Source organism: Desmodus rotundus, chromosome 3 (assembly GCF_022682495.2).
Source record: "Desmodus rotundus isolate HL8 chromosome 3, HLdesRot8A.1, whole genome shotgun sequence".
In the NCBI taxonomy this organism is placed as follows: domain Eukaryota; kingdom Metazoa; phylum Chordata; class Mammalia; order Chiroptera; family Phyllostomidae; genus Desmodus; species Desmodus rotundus.
The window spans coordinates 143,372,588-143,387,259 of record NC_071389.1 but is presented as its reverse complement, the minus strand read 5'-3'; the positions used below and the strand labels follow the sequence as shown (position 1 = coordinate 143,387,259).

Below are 14,672 nucleotides of genomic sequence, written 5' to 3'. Positions count from 1 at the left end.
ATCTCCGTTTCCCGCTACCGTCAACGCCTTGGGTAGACAGAGGCCACATCTCACTCGCAACATGTAGTATACCCCTGGCATATAGTAGGTGCTCCTTACGTATTTGTTAAATGAATGAAATGTCAATAAAAATAGGAACCATGGTGAATTTGTTATAATTCAGACAACTTTCTCTTGGTGTGGGATAAAACAGTTTAAAATTTTTCTGGTATATTCTCTTGTAGCATTTAATTTTCTTTCTACTGGTAAAAATGGCTCTAGATATACATATATATATATATATATACTCACATTACAAATGTATAAATGTGATGATATTATAATATTGTTTTCTTCATTCAGCCATTTTTTCCCTACATTCATTTAGCTTCTTCCTCCTTCCACCTGCTGGCTCTCTGCCTTCACCTCCAAATCATATTAATAACCTAGTAATGTGTATAATTAGGAGCATGAATATAAGAGGCAATATCAGCTATGTGACCTTGGGGAACTTTTACAAGCTTCCTGTGACTCAGTTTTTTATCTATAAGATGAAGATCATAAAACTTACCTCAAAGAGGTCTGAGAATTAGATGAACTGATGTGTGTAAAGCTCTTAGGAGAGTGTCTGTCACCTGCTCACACACGTACATGTGAACTGGCCGGGCGGAAGTCTGCCGTTCCTCTCCACGGCAGCCTCTCTGTAGGGCTGCTCACAATGGCAGCGGAGCCCCCCAGAGGGAGTGATCTGAGAGACGGAGAGGAGGAAGTCGCAGGATCTTTAATAGCCCAGTCTCTAGTCTTTGCAACATTAAAGTTTTAAATTTGCTTATATTTACTTGTAAGTGGCTACATTTAAAATATCTTCAGAGTTTCAGGTCTTGATTACAAAGTAACTGTTTCTGTATATATTCACCAACAGCTCTTATAAGATTTGTTTTATTGCTTTAAAAACAACTCTTTAATCCACCTGCAATTCATTACTATGTAAGATAGAAGGTTCTAATTTTATTTCCTCTTAATGGCTAGATAGTTAAATAGCCAAAATTAAGTTTATAATCTATTGTGAATTGCATTTGTATCTTTGTTGCTGCTGTAAAATGTATATACCCCTCAATCTCAGTGGTTTAAAATTACAAAAGATTATTTCTTCTTTGCTGAACTGTCTAACGTGGGTGTTTCTGGGTGGAAGCTCTCCTGCACTGCCTTTTCCAAGCAGTGATTCAGGGACCCAGACTCCTTCCATTTTGTGGCCTCTCCATCTTTAACGTTAGGCTTCTAGGCCTGCCTGGATACTCGTCACTATTCCAGTTAGCCAAAAACGGAAAAGTACATGGGGAATCAGGCATGCAAGATTTTTACGGGCCAAACTTGGAGGCGGTAAACACCATTTTCATGCTCATTCATAAGTCAAAGCTCAGATGCATGGCTACCACTAATTACAAAGGAGAACGGGAAACACATTCCAGCGGCGCAACTGTTCTGTTTGTCAGTTTCTATGCTGATGCCATATTGTTTTGATCACAATGACTTTATGGTGTGTTCTGATATTTCTTAAAGAAAATGCCTGTCCCTTTTTGTTATTTTTTTTCACATTTCTTAGGTATTATCTTCTGTATAAAGTTTAAATCAATTTTGTTCAATTCCAAAATCAAAGAACCATAACAAAATTCTGTTGAAACTTTAGTTTAAAAAATATATAATTTAATATTATTGTGAAAGAGGAAATCTTCATGTGCTATTAAGTCTTCTCAACCAAGAGCACGCAACTCACTGTGGTTTTAATTTGCATTGATCAGCTACTGGTGTTGATCATGTTTTCAGTGCTTGCTATTATGTATCTTTGGAGGAATGCCTACTCAAATTCTTCAGTCATTGTAAACTGGATTATTCGCTTTTTATTGTTATATTGTAAGTGTTTTTTATGTTTTAGGTACTACATCCTTATGACATAGAGGATTTGCAAATTTTTTTTTATTCTTTTCACTTTCTTGATAGTGCCCTTTAAGCACAAAATTTTACGTTTTGAAAAAGTCCAAATTTATGTACTTTTTTTCTTTTGTTACTTGTGCTTTTAGTGTTATATCTAAGAAACCATTGCCTATTAGGCCATAAAGATTTACACATATTTTTCCTAGTGTTTTTATATATAGGTTTTGTTCTATTTTTTAAGTTAGTATTTGATTATAGTGTGAGGTAGAGGTTCAAATTCTTTCTCTCTTTTTTCTTTTCTCCGCGCCCCCCACCCCCATATATACCAAGTTATCCCAGCGCCATCTGTTGAAGACTGTTCTGTCCTCCACTGAACTTTCTTGGCATCCTTGTGAAAAATCAACTGCCCACAGGTATATGGATTCCTTTCTGGACTCTCATGATATGCAACATTTTTTTTAGGATTGTTTTGACTATTCCAGGTTCCTGCATTTTTATATAAATTCCACCTGTGAAAAAACCAGGTGGGATTTTGAGAGCATTTGCACTGGATCTGTAGAATGATTTGGGTAGTATTGTCATTTGAATAAAATTATCTCTTCCAGTCGGTGAATATAGATGTCTTTCTGCTTTCTTAAGTCTTCTTAATTTCTTTTAACATGTACCAATATTGTACTTATTTTGTTAAATTTATTCCTATTTTAATTTTTTAAAAAAATTATTCCTATTTTAATTTTTTGATGCTATTATAAATGGAATTGTTTTTATTGGTTTCATTTTTGGATTGTTCATTGTTAGTGTATAAAAATACAATAGATTTTTATGCATTGGTTTTGCAACCTGCAACTTTGCTAAATTAATTTATGAGCTCTAACAGTTTTTGTGGGTTCCTTGGGATTTTCTATAGAGAACACTATATTATTTGCACATGGTGATAGTTTTACTACTTATCCAATCTGAATGGTTTTTATTTCTTAATCTTGCCTAATTGTCCTGTCTAGAACCTCTGATATAATGTCGAATAGAAGTGCTAAGATTAAACATTCTTGTTGTGTTCCTGATCTTAGGGAGAAAGTTTTCAATCTTTCACCCTTAAGTACAATGTTAGCTGTGGGAGTTTTGTAGATGCCCTTTATTAGATTGAGAGAACTTTCTTCTCTTCCAGGTTGGCTGAGTGTTTTTATAATGAAAGAGTGTTGGAGTTTGTCAAGGGTATTTTCTAGGACTATTGATATAATAATGTAATTTTTGTTCTTTATGCTACTACTACAGTATATTATTATACATTGATTAGTTTTTGAATGTTGAACCAACCTCACATTCCTGGGGTAAGTTCTACTTGTCATTATTTTTATTATTATTTAATTTTTAAAATTTTTAAATCACAGTTTACATTGAATATTGTTTTGTGTTGGTTTCAGGTGTATAACATAGTGGTTAGATAATCATATACTTTATGAAGTGTTCCCCTTGATATTTTCAGTAACTACCTGGCACCAAACATAGTTATTACAAAATCATTGAGGGTAATCCTTATGCTGCACTTCACAGCCCATGACTGTTTTGTAACTACCAACACTTGTCGTTGTTTTGTAACTACCAATACTTGTCATTCGTTTTATTATTCAGGGTGATGAGGCCAACAGATCAGGAGACAATTGCCATTGAAAAGGTAGTTTGTAACTCACCGCTCCCAATAAGAAGGGGCATGCGATGCCATGGGGAGAGGGGTGGCACATGGGGGAAGCACCGTGATCAGATAGAGGAAGTAAGGGGAAAATATGGGCAAAATTTTTACTGTGGTATCCATGGGAAGGAATGGACAAGGCAGGGCGAGAAAGTTTAGGGCTGGCTTATTTGAATTATGTGGTGGGCTCTGGGCTGTAGAGGCTATCTCTAGTTGTCTGATACCTGGCTGTGAACATTCAGGGTAGGGGAATAGTGGCCCAGAGTATGGAGCCCTATGAGAGCCTGATAAAGCAGAGGGGTGAGGGGTGGGCCCTGATTGGTTGGTTTCCTTATCAAAGGAGCACTGACGACGAGCTGTTTACTATCTCCAGGAGTTCAATGAGCTGTCCAGGGAAGGACCGCCTCTCCGGAGTCAGCAAGTCCTCAGATGTCACAGCATCAGGATAAAAAGACATGCTTAATACAGTCACAGTGTATAATTCTTTTGATATGTTGCTGTGCTCAGTTTGCTAGTGATTTGATAAGGGTTTTTGTGTCTCTATTCTAGGGGATATTGGTCTGTGTTTTTTTCTCTGGTGTTCCCTCTTTTATTTTTTGGAAAAATTTGTAAACAAAATAATTGGTGTTCATTTTTAAAAGTCTGTTAGAATTCACTAGTGAAGCCACCTGGTCCTGGGCTTTTATTTCTGATGAGCTTTTTGATTACTAATTTAATCTCTTTACCTACTAAAGGTCAATTCAGATTTTGTATTTCTTCTTTGGTCAGTTTAAATAATTTGTGTCTTTCTAGGAGTTTATTCTTTTCCTCTAGGTATTTAATTTGTTGGCATATAATTTATACATTTTATCATTTCAATACACCTTTCTATCAACACGTCATTTTATAAAATGAAGCAAAACCAGATGAAAGTCCATGTTAAAGTGCCAGGGTGTCATCTCAAAATAAATCCTACTGTTTGGGGAGGCAAAAAAAATTAAATTATCAGAATTGATCTGTTTTTTAAGGATCATTTGGTTATCAGAAACCCACTGAAACAGACTCCAGTGAAAAGATGAGTCATTGCAAATATGACAGTAAATTAGATAAAAATTCCAATCACTACAGGGTGTAAAGTTTACGGTGTTGAAAATTAAGGAGCCAGAATTTGTGACAAGTGTTTCTTAGAGCTGTGCTATGTGCTTCGTTCCTCTTGCCCCACGAAGGGTAGAGGTAAGTGGCTTCTTATTCTCCCTGTAAGCCTAGGAAACATGGTTTCAACAGGATTAACTGGGAGAGCAGAGGAAGGACCCTGACCATTGGTGTCTGACGTGTGCCAGCATGGAAGGAGAGGCAGTGAGTTGTCTTGGTGTCAGCCTGCACTCCTCAAATCTGCCAAGGCAAAGAAAACCTGCACACGTCTCCTGAGGATCAGGGGTGAACCACACACATACGAGAGGCAGTGTGATGTTGGATTAGGCTCTGTTCCATGCGGCCATCACAATGGGCGATGAGATTGCAGCAGACAGAGGCTAAAGATGGACAACAGAATGCTCTGGCACTGTGAACAAAGTAGCACTGTCATCCTGTTGAGAGATGCATGTATCTGAATTAGAGGGACTTCAGGAAGAGCTGTCTAGCAATGGATTCTCTTTTTGTAAAACTGGGCCATTTTGATGTTCTTTACAATAGAATAAATAGTTCTCTTGACTACAGATATGTAAGCTATTTGAGAGCACTCACAAACATCACAGTAACGCAGTTTTTCTGATCGATGCATAGTCTTCAATCATTATAAGGAGTTACTTGTATGAAACTGCTGTCAAACCAGTAAGCCTGCAATTATGTGTCCACCGTTTTTGCAGGATTGTTGGTAACTGGGCATATTTTCCCCAGATAACCTATGTCCTTGTGTCACAGGCCCAACTTGCTCACGTGCACCTCGATGGCAGTACCTTAGGCAGTAACACCCGAAGTTGTATAAAGTGGGGATGAGGGATTCTCCTTTACACCAAGTATTGGCAGGCAAAGGTGGCTTTCAGTTCAGGCTGTGTGGCATGGGCCCTCTTCAAATGTAAGCCCATTGGCTTAATGAATTTTTCATGTTTAGGTGGTTTTCCAGTAAAGCCATCTCCAACAAAGCAGACTTTAGTAATCATTCTCTTCCACACTTTCTTCTTTCTCTTTGCTGTTTGAATAACTTTTAGTACCTCTCTTTCTCCCTGGGCACGAACTTTGGGCAGAGGGACTTCCCATTTTCACGCTTTCTCTTTCCATTTGTGTTTGATCGTATTGGAAAGTACTTAAGCTCAGACTGTCCCTCTCTGTCCAGCAGATAGGCAGGTACTGCTCCTTGTGGAGTCTTTTCATCATTCTTTTGTTTAGTGTTTCTATTTTCAGGTATCTTGATAGTCTTTTTCATTTGTATTTTCTCAGCATGGTGGTGTTTATGGTAGAGCTTAGCCTTCAAACCGATCATCTTTTTTGCCTTCTTTGAATGTTCATGAGCCTCTCGACTTTCCTTCTTTCTCTTTTTCTCATGGTACTCCAAACAACATCCATAGCACTTGTGGTGTAACTCAGTATAATCATTTTGTGGAATGATTACCCACTGGGTGCATTTCCCCGGGCACCAAGAAGCTCTTAACTTTCAGGTCTGAGATATCTACCCTATGATTCCAGCAACTTGCAACAGGAAAGGGACATTCTAACAATGGATTCTTTGAAGAACCCATAAAAGTAATGCAAACATATGCCAGACTCCCAGAGAGGGAGAATCCAGCTTTTGATAGTGATAGGTAAGTATTTTTCCTCTGCCTCTCTATTCTCCCACTGACCACTCCCTTCACCCTTTAGGGATCAGAAAGTAGTTGGTGAGTAGAAGAGGAGGTAGACAGCACTGATGACAGGCTACTACCACACTTTCCCCAGGATAGACGTTCCCGCCTGGAGGGAAGGAAGTGTCAAAACTGTGAAGGGTCTTGGAGTTTACCCTACTTGCAAGTTAGGCAACTATAGTTCATTGGATTCTGGTAGGAGACAAAGACTCAGGCCAGAAGCAACAAACAACTTATCATTTACAGTAATGGTACTCGTATGATGGTTCCCTGAACCTCAGTTTCCACAGGGTGATGCAAAGGGAGCCAGATTTCACCTGTACATGTAGTAGATTATAGGAGAGAAAACTCTCAATTGAAGGAACCTGAATATTTTCTAACCGGCAGCAAACATGCCTGCCTTTTCCCCAAAGAGAGACATTATCTTTATTATACTGGGCAGCAATCAGTCTGTTCTTCCTCTTGAGGGAGATGCTATCTCTGTCTTTCAAGTCTGTTCACTAGGCCAAGATCCTTGAAAAGACAGATACAGAACAAAGGAAAGTCAGTGCCTCTCCAGCAAGATATGCAGAAGCATGAGAGACCCATGGGGAAGAATCAGCCCCCCACCCCACAGGAAGTAGCTATACAATTTTGAATGGAGTTGGAAACTTTGTCCCTAACTTGGAACAGGGCCTTTTAAATAGCGAGATTTGAGAATTTTGTTTACTATTTAAATTGACCATAGGAAGTTATGTTATATTAAAATGGGCAGAAAAGATATTTCAAACAGAGACAGTAAAGAAGTCTCCCACCCCAAATAAAATGTAAGGGGGAAACAGGAGAAAAAAATTAAGTTCCTTTATGATTGATTCCTAACACTTATGCTTGATTAATATACCCATTACACATAAGAACTTGGTGAATTATCCTAAAGTCATCTGTGATCTAGAAATCTGGAAATAAAATATAGCTAAACATGTTGCAAGCTGGAAAGAATTGCAATGTCAGGATTAGATGAATTCTCTCTTCTCTCTTCTTTCTTTTTCTCCTTCTGTCTGTCTCTCTCCTCTGTTTCACTTTACTTTCTGCAGGTCACCTTCCTCTGCTCACTCATTGTTTGCAATCTTCCATAATGTCAGTGTGTGAGCAGCTCTGACTTGTCCTGGCCCCAAATCTGGCTTTACCTCTGCATGAGCTTTTAGTGCTGGGTCCCTGTACATTTTCCAATAGTCATTTTGCTTCTTGGTTCAAATTCTCTGGAGAGGGAATCATATAGTCATTGTTCAGACAATGGACTAACTTCCTCTAGTCAAATGTCCAACTTCATCCACTAACCTGGTGGTGGGGCTGGAGCTGGGCTCTGATGAGGTCAGGAGGCAATAATGAGGCCACAGCAGCTGCGAACATGGGTTTGTTCTGAGAAAAGATAGCTGAGGGAGGGGCAAGTGCCCCAAAACTCATTTCTGAAATCTGACTTGAATATGATCTGAATTCAGGTGTAATATATAGAATATGATTTTAAATAGAAAGTCTAACTCATTTGTTGATGATGTTTATGAAATTTGTAATTGAATTCTGTAAATAACTGATATTGGTCATAAGATCCTGGGGAGTAGAACTGCGTCAAGTCAAAGTCATCCAACTCACAGAAAACCCAGAAAAGAGCATGTGCAGTTGACGGGAGTTATGTTATCCCTCCTGACAAAGAGCGAATGGCCTAAACCAAGTGGGAGGGACAATTAACCATGGTGCCTAAAATGTACGCAAGGACATTTTTCAAGGTAGTTTCCTTATTGTGGATAAATCTAATGTGATTTTGTCATTAATGTTATTTCTATAATAATTTATATCTCTTTAAAAGATAACAAACAAGAAAAGACAGGCATCTTTATATTTCTGGAAGAACTGAAAATTTTGGATAATCCTAAATTCTCTTATTAGCCAAATTAATTTTTACTAGCACATGTTACTGTTGGCTTAAGGAAGACTGTAGCTTCTTAAATAACATAAAACAGAACTAGGAGTAAAGATCAGGCTAAAGGTAAAGTAAGGGAATGAGATAGGGCATCAATTTTGCTAATTCTTAGAATTCTTTTTCCTTCTCTGTTATTACCATCTAGTTTTTTGTTTGTTTGTTTGTTTGTTTTTTACTGGTGTAGCAAATCAAACTTGCAGATTGATTTAAAAGAAAAAGAGCTTTGAGAAGCTCATAAATTTGCAGATGTTCACTTATATATTTCCATTTTAACCTTTTCTTCCAGAGTAAAGCCTCCTTATTGTAGGAGACTATGGCTGAAATAATTTTATTTATAATTATATAAAGAAACAAGCATTTCTTAAAACAGTAGGAAGCCATTCTCTTGCTTTGGGGTGAATGCTTGTCTGTTCAATATATTTTTGTGTGTCTCTCTGAAGAGTCTACAAGAAGGTTTTTCTGGGGAATGGCAATCAGTTATGTGGGCACTTTCTAAAATGGTGAAATGTGTAGTGAGCAAGTGTTTTCTCCAGAGGAACAATTTTTTTGTTTTGTTTTCTCTCTTTTTGAAAGAACTCATTCTCTGCTACCATAATTTTAAGGGTCACACAAGACCAAGCTGCTTCGGGCCATCTTCCGTTTTCTTATAGATTTGTTGGCCATTTTATTTGTTTGTCCTGAAGGACACTTTGTTCTCTGTCCTAGGGCTGCCTTTGAAAAGGAAGCTAATCACATAAGTAAAAATAGTCTAGTATACTCATTGGCTAAATCCAATATATTATTAGTTTCCTCACTGCTTAGTCGGTCTGGCTGTGAGATCCCAAACCAAGGGCAGAGATGCTTAAGGGGTTTTGCTAGGCTCTAGTGTGTGTGCGTGTGCATGAATATGTGTGTGTATATGTGTGTGTGTGTGTGTGAGAGGGAGAGAGAGAGACTGGGAAGCAGACTCAAAGAAAAATTACAGAAGACAGAACAGAGCTCCAAATGTAGAATTTGGTTTATAAACAAACAATAAATAAAGACAATTAAAATTTGCTGAATTAAAAGTTAGTCTAGTAATGCAAAATGGTACAGCCACTTAGAAAAGTTTACCAGTTTCTTAAAAAGTTAAACGTAAGACTCCCATAATCCAGCCATTCCCTAAGTGTCTGCCTAAGAGAAATAAAACCATTTGTCTAAACATACACTAGTAGGTGTATGTGAATGTTCATGGCAGTATTATTGATGATGTTATCAGACGGGAGACCTGGCCCTGAGTAGGTTGGCCTAGGGCCAGCTGCAGTGTGTGGGTTCTTGACTTTGTGTGGGAAAGATTTCACAACATGAGTCCAGGTGACCATGAGGGTACCTTTATTAATGCAACAAGAGAGCCTAGGCTGGGCTGCCTTAGCTCACTGGGGAGTCAGAGAAAAGAGAGCCTTGGAGACAGGGCCAGAGGTTAGCCTGGGATGAGTTGCCACTGCCCATTGCTCCCCGGGCTGCAAGACTGTGGGGACCCTTAGAGTTTAGGAGATGCATGCCTGTGGGGGAAGAAAAGAGGGAATGAGAAGGAATGGCGTGGCTGCTCCCCAGTGGATGGTCCCTTTGTCTTGAGGCTTTTATTTCTCTGTTGTAGAGGGGGAACCTTAGGGGAGGTCTCAGGGGACAGTTTCAGCAGCACATTCATTGGTTTCCAGGTGCGCCCTTTCAGGGTCATGTTCTCCACTGATTGGTCAGGGCTGGGGAAGGGGATCATCAGTCACTGCAGTTGGTCCAGGTTTTGCTGCTTTTCTGGGCCTGGAGCTGAGATACAAATGAGGCCGAGATGTCATCTCTAGGGAGGTGAACTTTTGTATCTGGAGATTGCTGAAAATTGCTCTGCCAGTTCATTTAGCTCTCTGTTTCAGTTCCCCTATTCCACTTGCCAAGGAATTTTCCTAGCTTCTTACTATCCTGCCTCAATAATAGCCCTGAAGTAGTCGCAGCTGGATGCCCATCAACTGATAAGTGGATCAATAAAATGTAGGTATTCTTATTCAATAGAATACAGTTCAGTAATAAAAAGAAGTAAACTACTGACACATACAACAACATGCATGATCTCAAAAACCACATGCTAAAAGAACTACATCAGATGCAAATGAGTATTTAACAGTATTTCTTAGTTCATTTGGGTTGTTACAACAATATTCAAAAGACTGGCTGGTATTTCTTACAATTCTGGAGGCTGGGAAGTCCACCGTCAGGGTGCCAGCAAGGTCAGGGTTGGCGCAGGCCCTTGTCTGAGCTGGGGACTGCTGACTTCCTGTTGTATCCTCCCATGGAGGAAGTGACGGGGGGAGACCCCTGGAGCCTCTTTTAAAAGGGCACCAATCCCGCTCATGAGGGTGGAGCCTCATGGTAACTCAAGAAGTCATTTTATTTGTTTCTCTGCTTATTTAATTACTTTTCTTGGCTCCTTTACCATCACTGAAATCAATTTTGCAGTAAGGCTAGCATCTAATATGTTACATTTTTCAGAGTGCGTGGAAAGAAAGGTTGGAAAATGTCCCTTTACTGATGTAAGGACTAGGAAGAGTTTATTTGTTAAGTCATGAATAGTTTTGTCACTAAATTATTCCCTCTTATGCAGAATATTTGTTTTTAAAATCTGAACTATTTCACATGGTTTCTCTGCACACTTTTGGGTACATTAGCCTTTTGCTTTCTGATGTTTTTGGAATCATATTCTACCCTACCTATACTTATAGATAGATCTATATTTCATATTGGTAGTTAAAAGAAAAATAACCCTATAAAATTGAGATATTTCTTTTGGCTTTATTACCTTTCCTTGAAGAAAGCTGGCAGCCACATCTCAAATTCTAGATTGTTTATAGGTGAGGAAAGAGAACTTCAGAAAAGGAAATAGACTAGCTCAATACTCCCTGTTGGGGGCCCAGCTAGCTCTCCATCCTGTCCTGGGCCTGTCCTCGCGCTCTCGCTGTGCCTGGCAAGGCACTGCATGCTGCCACTGTCTCAAGTTGAGTAGATTACTCATTTTGAAAAGATGCACTTATTCTTATATGCACGTATTGTTTTGGCCCCACATTGCAGAACGGAGCAACAAATAGAAATTTCTTTTAATGAACTGAAACTCACTGTGAGACAGGGCATGTAGCAGGACAGCTGCAATCGGTAAAAGCTACAGCCCACCGGCCACCGATTTATGGCTTAGAACTGGCAGAGACCAGCTGGATCCAACATGGAGACTAATTTCACCTACCCCTAAACCCTAGCTTCGTTATACGCTCATTGTAATATGTTAGCATGCTAAATGACACACCCGTGTCACCATCATTAGAAATGGAAAGCCCACACAGAATGGCTGCTAGAGCTCCTCTGAGAAATCTCCACCCCTTGCCTGCGAAGATCCTGAATATTCCTCCCCCTCATTGAATACCCTACCCTCCAATTAAATGAACCTCAATAAAGAAAGCAAATTTCTCTAAAGGGGGGCTGCTCTGTTCGTGGAATATTCCACTTGGCCTCACTGCTTCACTAATAAACTCTCACTTTTAACTCTATCCTGGCTCCCCTGTGTTTGAATTCTTCCCTGTGCAAAGCCAAGAACTTAAAGCGGCGTGTGAACTCTCATGGCTCTGCCCCCCTGGAACACTTGCCTCAGTCGGACCATTCTGTGAACAGGGTGGTTCTCCACACGCGCCACCGTCCTCAACTGAGAAAGAAGGATCAACAGCTCTGTACCAGAAAGCAGGGCAGGTTCTAGTACTGATGGGAGGGCTGGACCGGGAGCGGAGGGAGGGAAAGGTGTAGTGAGCCTTGCCTTGTGATTCCCTGCCACTTGGCCTTCCAGCCTACCATTGCTGTTTCTGCTCCGTACTGAACTGACTTACTTTCCCTCTCGCAGTTCTCCTCTAACACTTCTATGTTTGCACATGTGGTGTTCTCCACACCTTCGTTTTGATTCCTCACTGCAACCTTTCATTCATTTTTCAAGTCTCAGCTCTGAGAAGCCTTTTCTCACCTGCACACATAGAGTTCACGAGCTCCTCTTCTGTAATCCAAGCAAATCTTATGTAATTCTCTCTGTGTAACTTTTTATTTGGTATTATAAGTGTCTATTGACGTGTCTCCCCGTTCTTTGAGGATTTGTATTTGTAGCACCTGGAGCAACGATGGGCAAAGTGTAGGCCCCTGAATGAGCAGACAGATGAAAACCTAGCAAAAGGTACTTAGTGGTCGCTCCAAAAATATGTTAATTCAGTTTTTGAACTGATGCATAAACACAGAAAAACAGAGTAAGTATTATTGTCAGAAACTAAATCTAGGCATTAAGAGTATGATTGAGATGTCTGCCTTTGCTAGTTTGAGAGCAGGGAATATGTTACGTTGTCTTCAGTATTCAAATGACAATGATTTAGACTCCCCACTGCTGAGATTAGCAAGAAGTTTAGGATTTCCACAGGGTTTTCCTCTTCAAATATTCCTAAAGCCCCATGAATCAGTCTTCTACTTGTTTGCCTCTGCTCCTTGATCTGAATTATTGAATTTAGAAGCACCCTGGGGGTCAAGTTCCCCAGCTGTAGCCCCTGGAGGAGCCCTGGCCCCTGGCTTCCATTGTTTTCAGCCACACCTCAGGGCTGGGAGACAAGAGGCCTGGGTTACGCCTTGGGTTACAGGGTGGTCCAGCTATTCTGAAGAAATGCCCAGAACAACTCCTCTGTGCCCAAGATTGCTTATATGCCTAAGGAGGATGATTGTTCCAGTGTGAGGCTCACTCAGGGGTATTCCCCAGCTGAAAAGCTCTGATGTTTACATCAGTGTTTCCCAAAGTTCACTCTTGGGACCAGGATGGCCGAGGGAGGAGCAGCTGAAGCATCAGTTCCCACTGTCCCAGAGTGAGCTCATAACCTTCAACTTGGGAACGAGATCCTGCTCTCCCACCTCTGAAGGCCCACATCTTGTTCCTTCAACACTTGCCAGTGAAGTCAGAACTCAGATATGTCCCTTGAAATTGGAGGTCTTCGATGAAAAATGGATTTTTTTCAATGGCAGAAATGTTATTGCTGATAAAGTTCCTTAATAACCAGGCCTTTCTCTATTAAGCAATCAAATATGAATGCATCTCCTTATTACAAGAAACAAAGGGAAGAAGCTGGCTTTCTGAAGTCCAAAGGTGGATGCCTGCCTGGAAAGGAGAGGGATGGCAGAATGCTCACCTGTGAATGACCTAGGCCAAGGAGAGCAGAGAAGAGGCAGAAAGAAGAGATGCTTCTTAAAACTTTAAGTAGTGGATGAAGGCTGACTCCAATTCTCAGAGCCGCCATGGCTCTGGAGCAGGGGACCTTTCCAGTAAACATGGTCATGGTGAGCTCATCAGTGAGACGCCTGTGGCCCTGGGTTCTGATGACCTTATCCCGTTATTAGAAAGGCTTAACTGTGAACCCAAAGTGACATGTCTTTTCCCTGTCATTTTCATTTTATAATAAAAACCTTCCTGGAATTACTATGAGAAGTACCTACAATGATGACAACCATCTTTAAAGGTGACTATTTTAGGCCTGGCTATAATTTCCAATACCTTCTAAATTTATTTCTTCGTATTTTACAGTGAGAGCTCCTATTCAAAATGAGGTGTTTCAAGATACTAAACAACTCATAAAGATTCATTTTAAAAACAGGTAATTGTTTCTATTCCCTATTTTGTAGGTAAAGAGACTAAAGATTGGAGAGGCTGCATATCTGAAGTCATATACCTGGTAAATTATGGGCACAGGACTCAAATCCAGGTCTGCATCACTCAAATATGTGCTCTTTCCAATTATCTTTGGCCTACCATGAGTATTAAAAATAAAGCCAAAACAGATCTATCTCAGAAAAATTTTAAGCTACATGGGTATAAGCAGAAATAATTTCCCCACAACAACCAAATGGGAGAAGATGTGTGCAAATAATACCTTTAATAAGGGTCTAATATCCAAAATACATAAAGAACTAAAACAACTCAACAGCAAAAAAATAATAATAATAAAAATAAAACAAAAAACAAATAATTCAATAAAAAAGTGGGCAGAGGACCTGAAGAGATACTTTTCCCAAGAAGACATACAAATGGCTAACAGATATATGAAAAAATGTTGGGCTTCACTCGCTATAAGGGAAATGCAAATCAAAACCACAATGAAGTACCACCTCACACCTGTTAGAACGGCTATCATCAATAAGACAAGTACCGTATTTTTCGGACTGTAAGACGCACCAGACCATAAGATATACCTAGATTTTAGAGGAGGAAAATAGGATAAAAAATAAACCCTGC

The 14,672-nt window shown here is 39.7% G+C and overlaps 1 pseudogene; it reads right to left on the bottom strand.

Annotated features, from left to right (window-relative positions):
• Positions 1 to 5,491: 5,491 nt before the first annotated feature.
• On the bottom strand, positions 5,492 to 7,803 carry LOC112318998 (ribosome biogenesis protein NSA2 homolog pseudogene; annotated as a pseudogene).
• Positions 7,804 to 14,672: the final 6,869 nt, after the last annotated feature.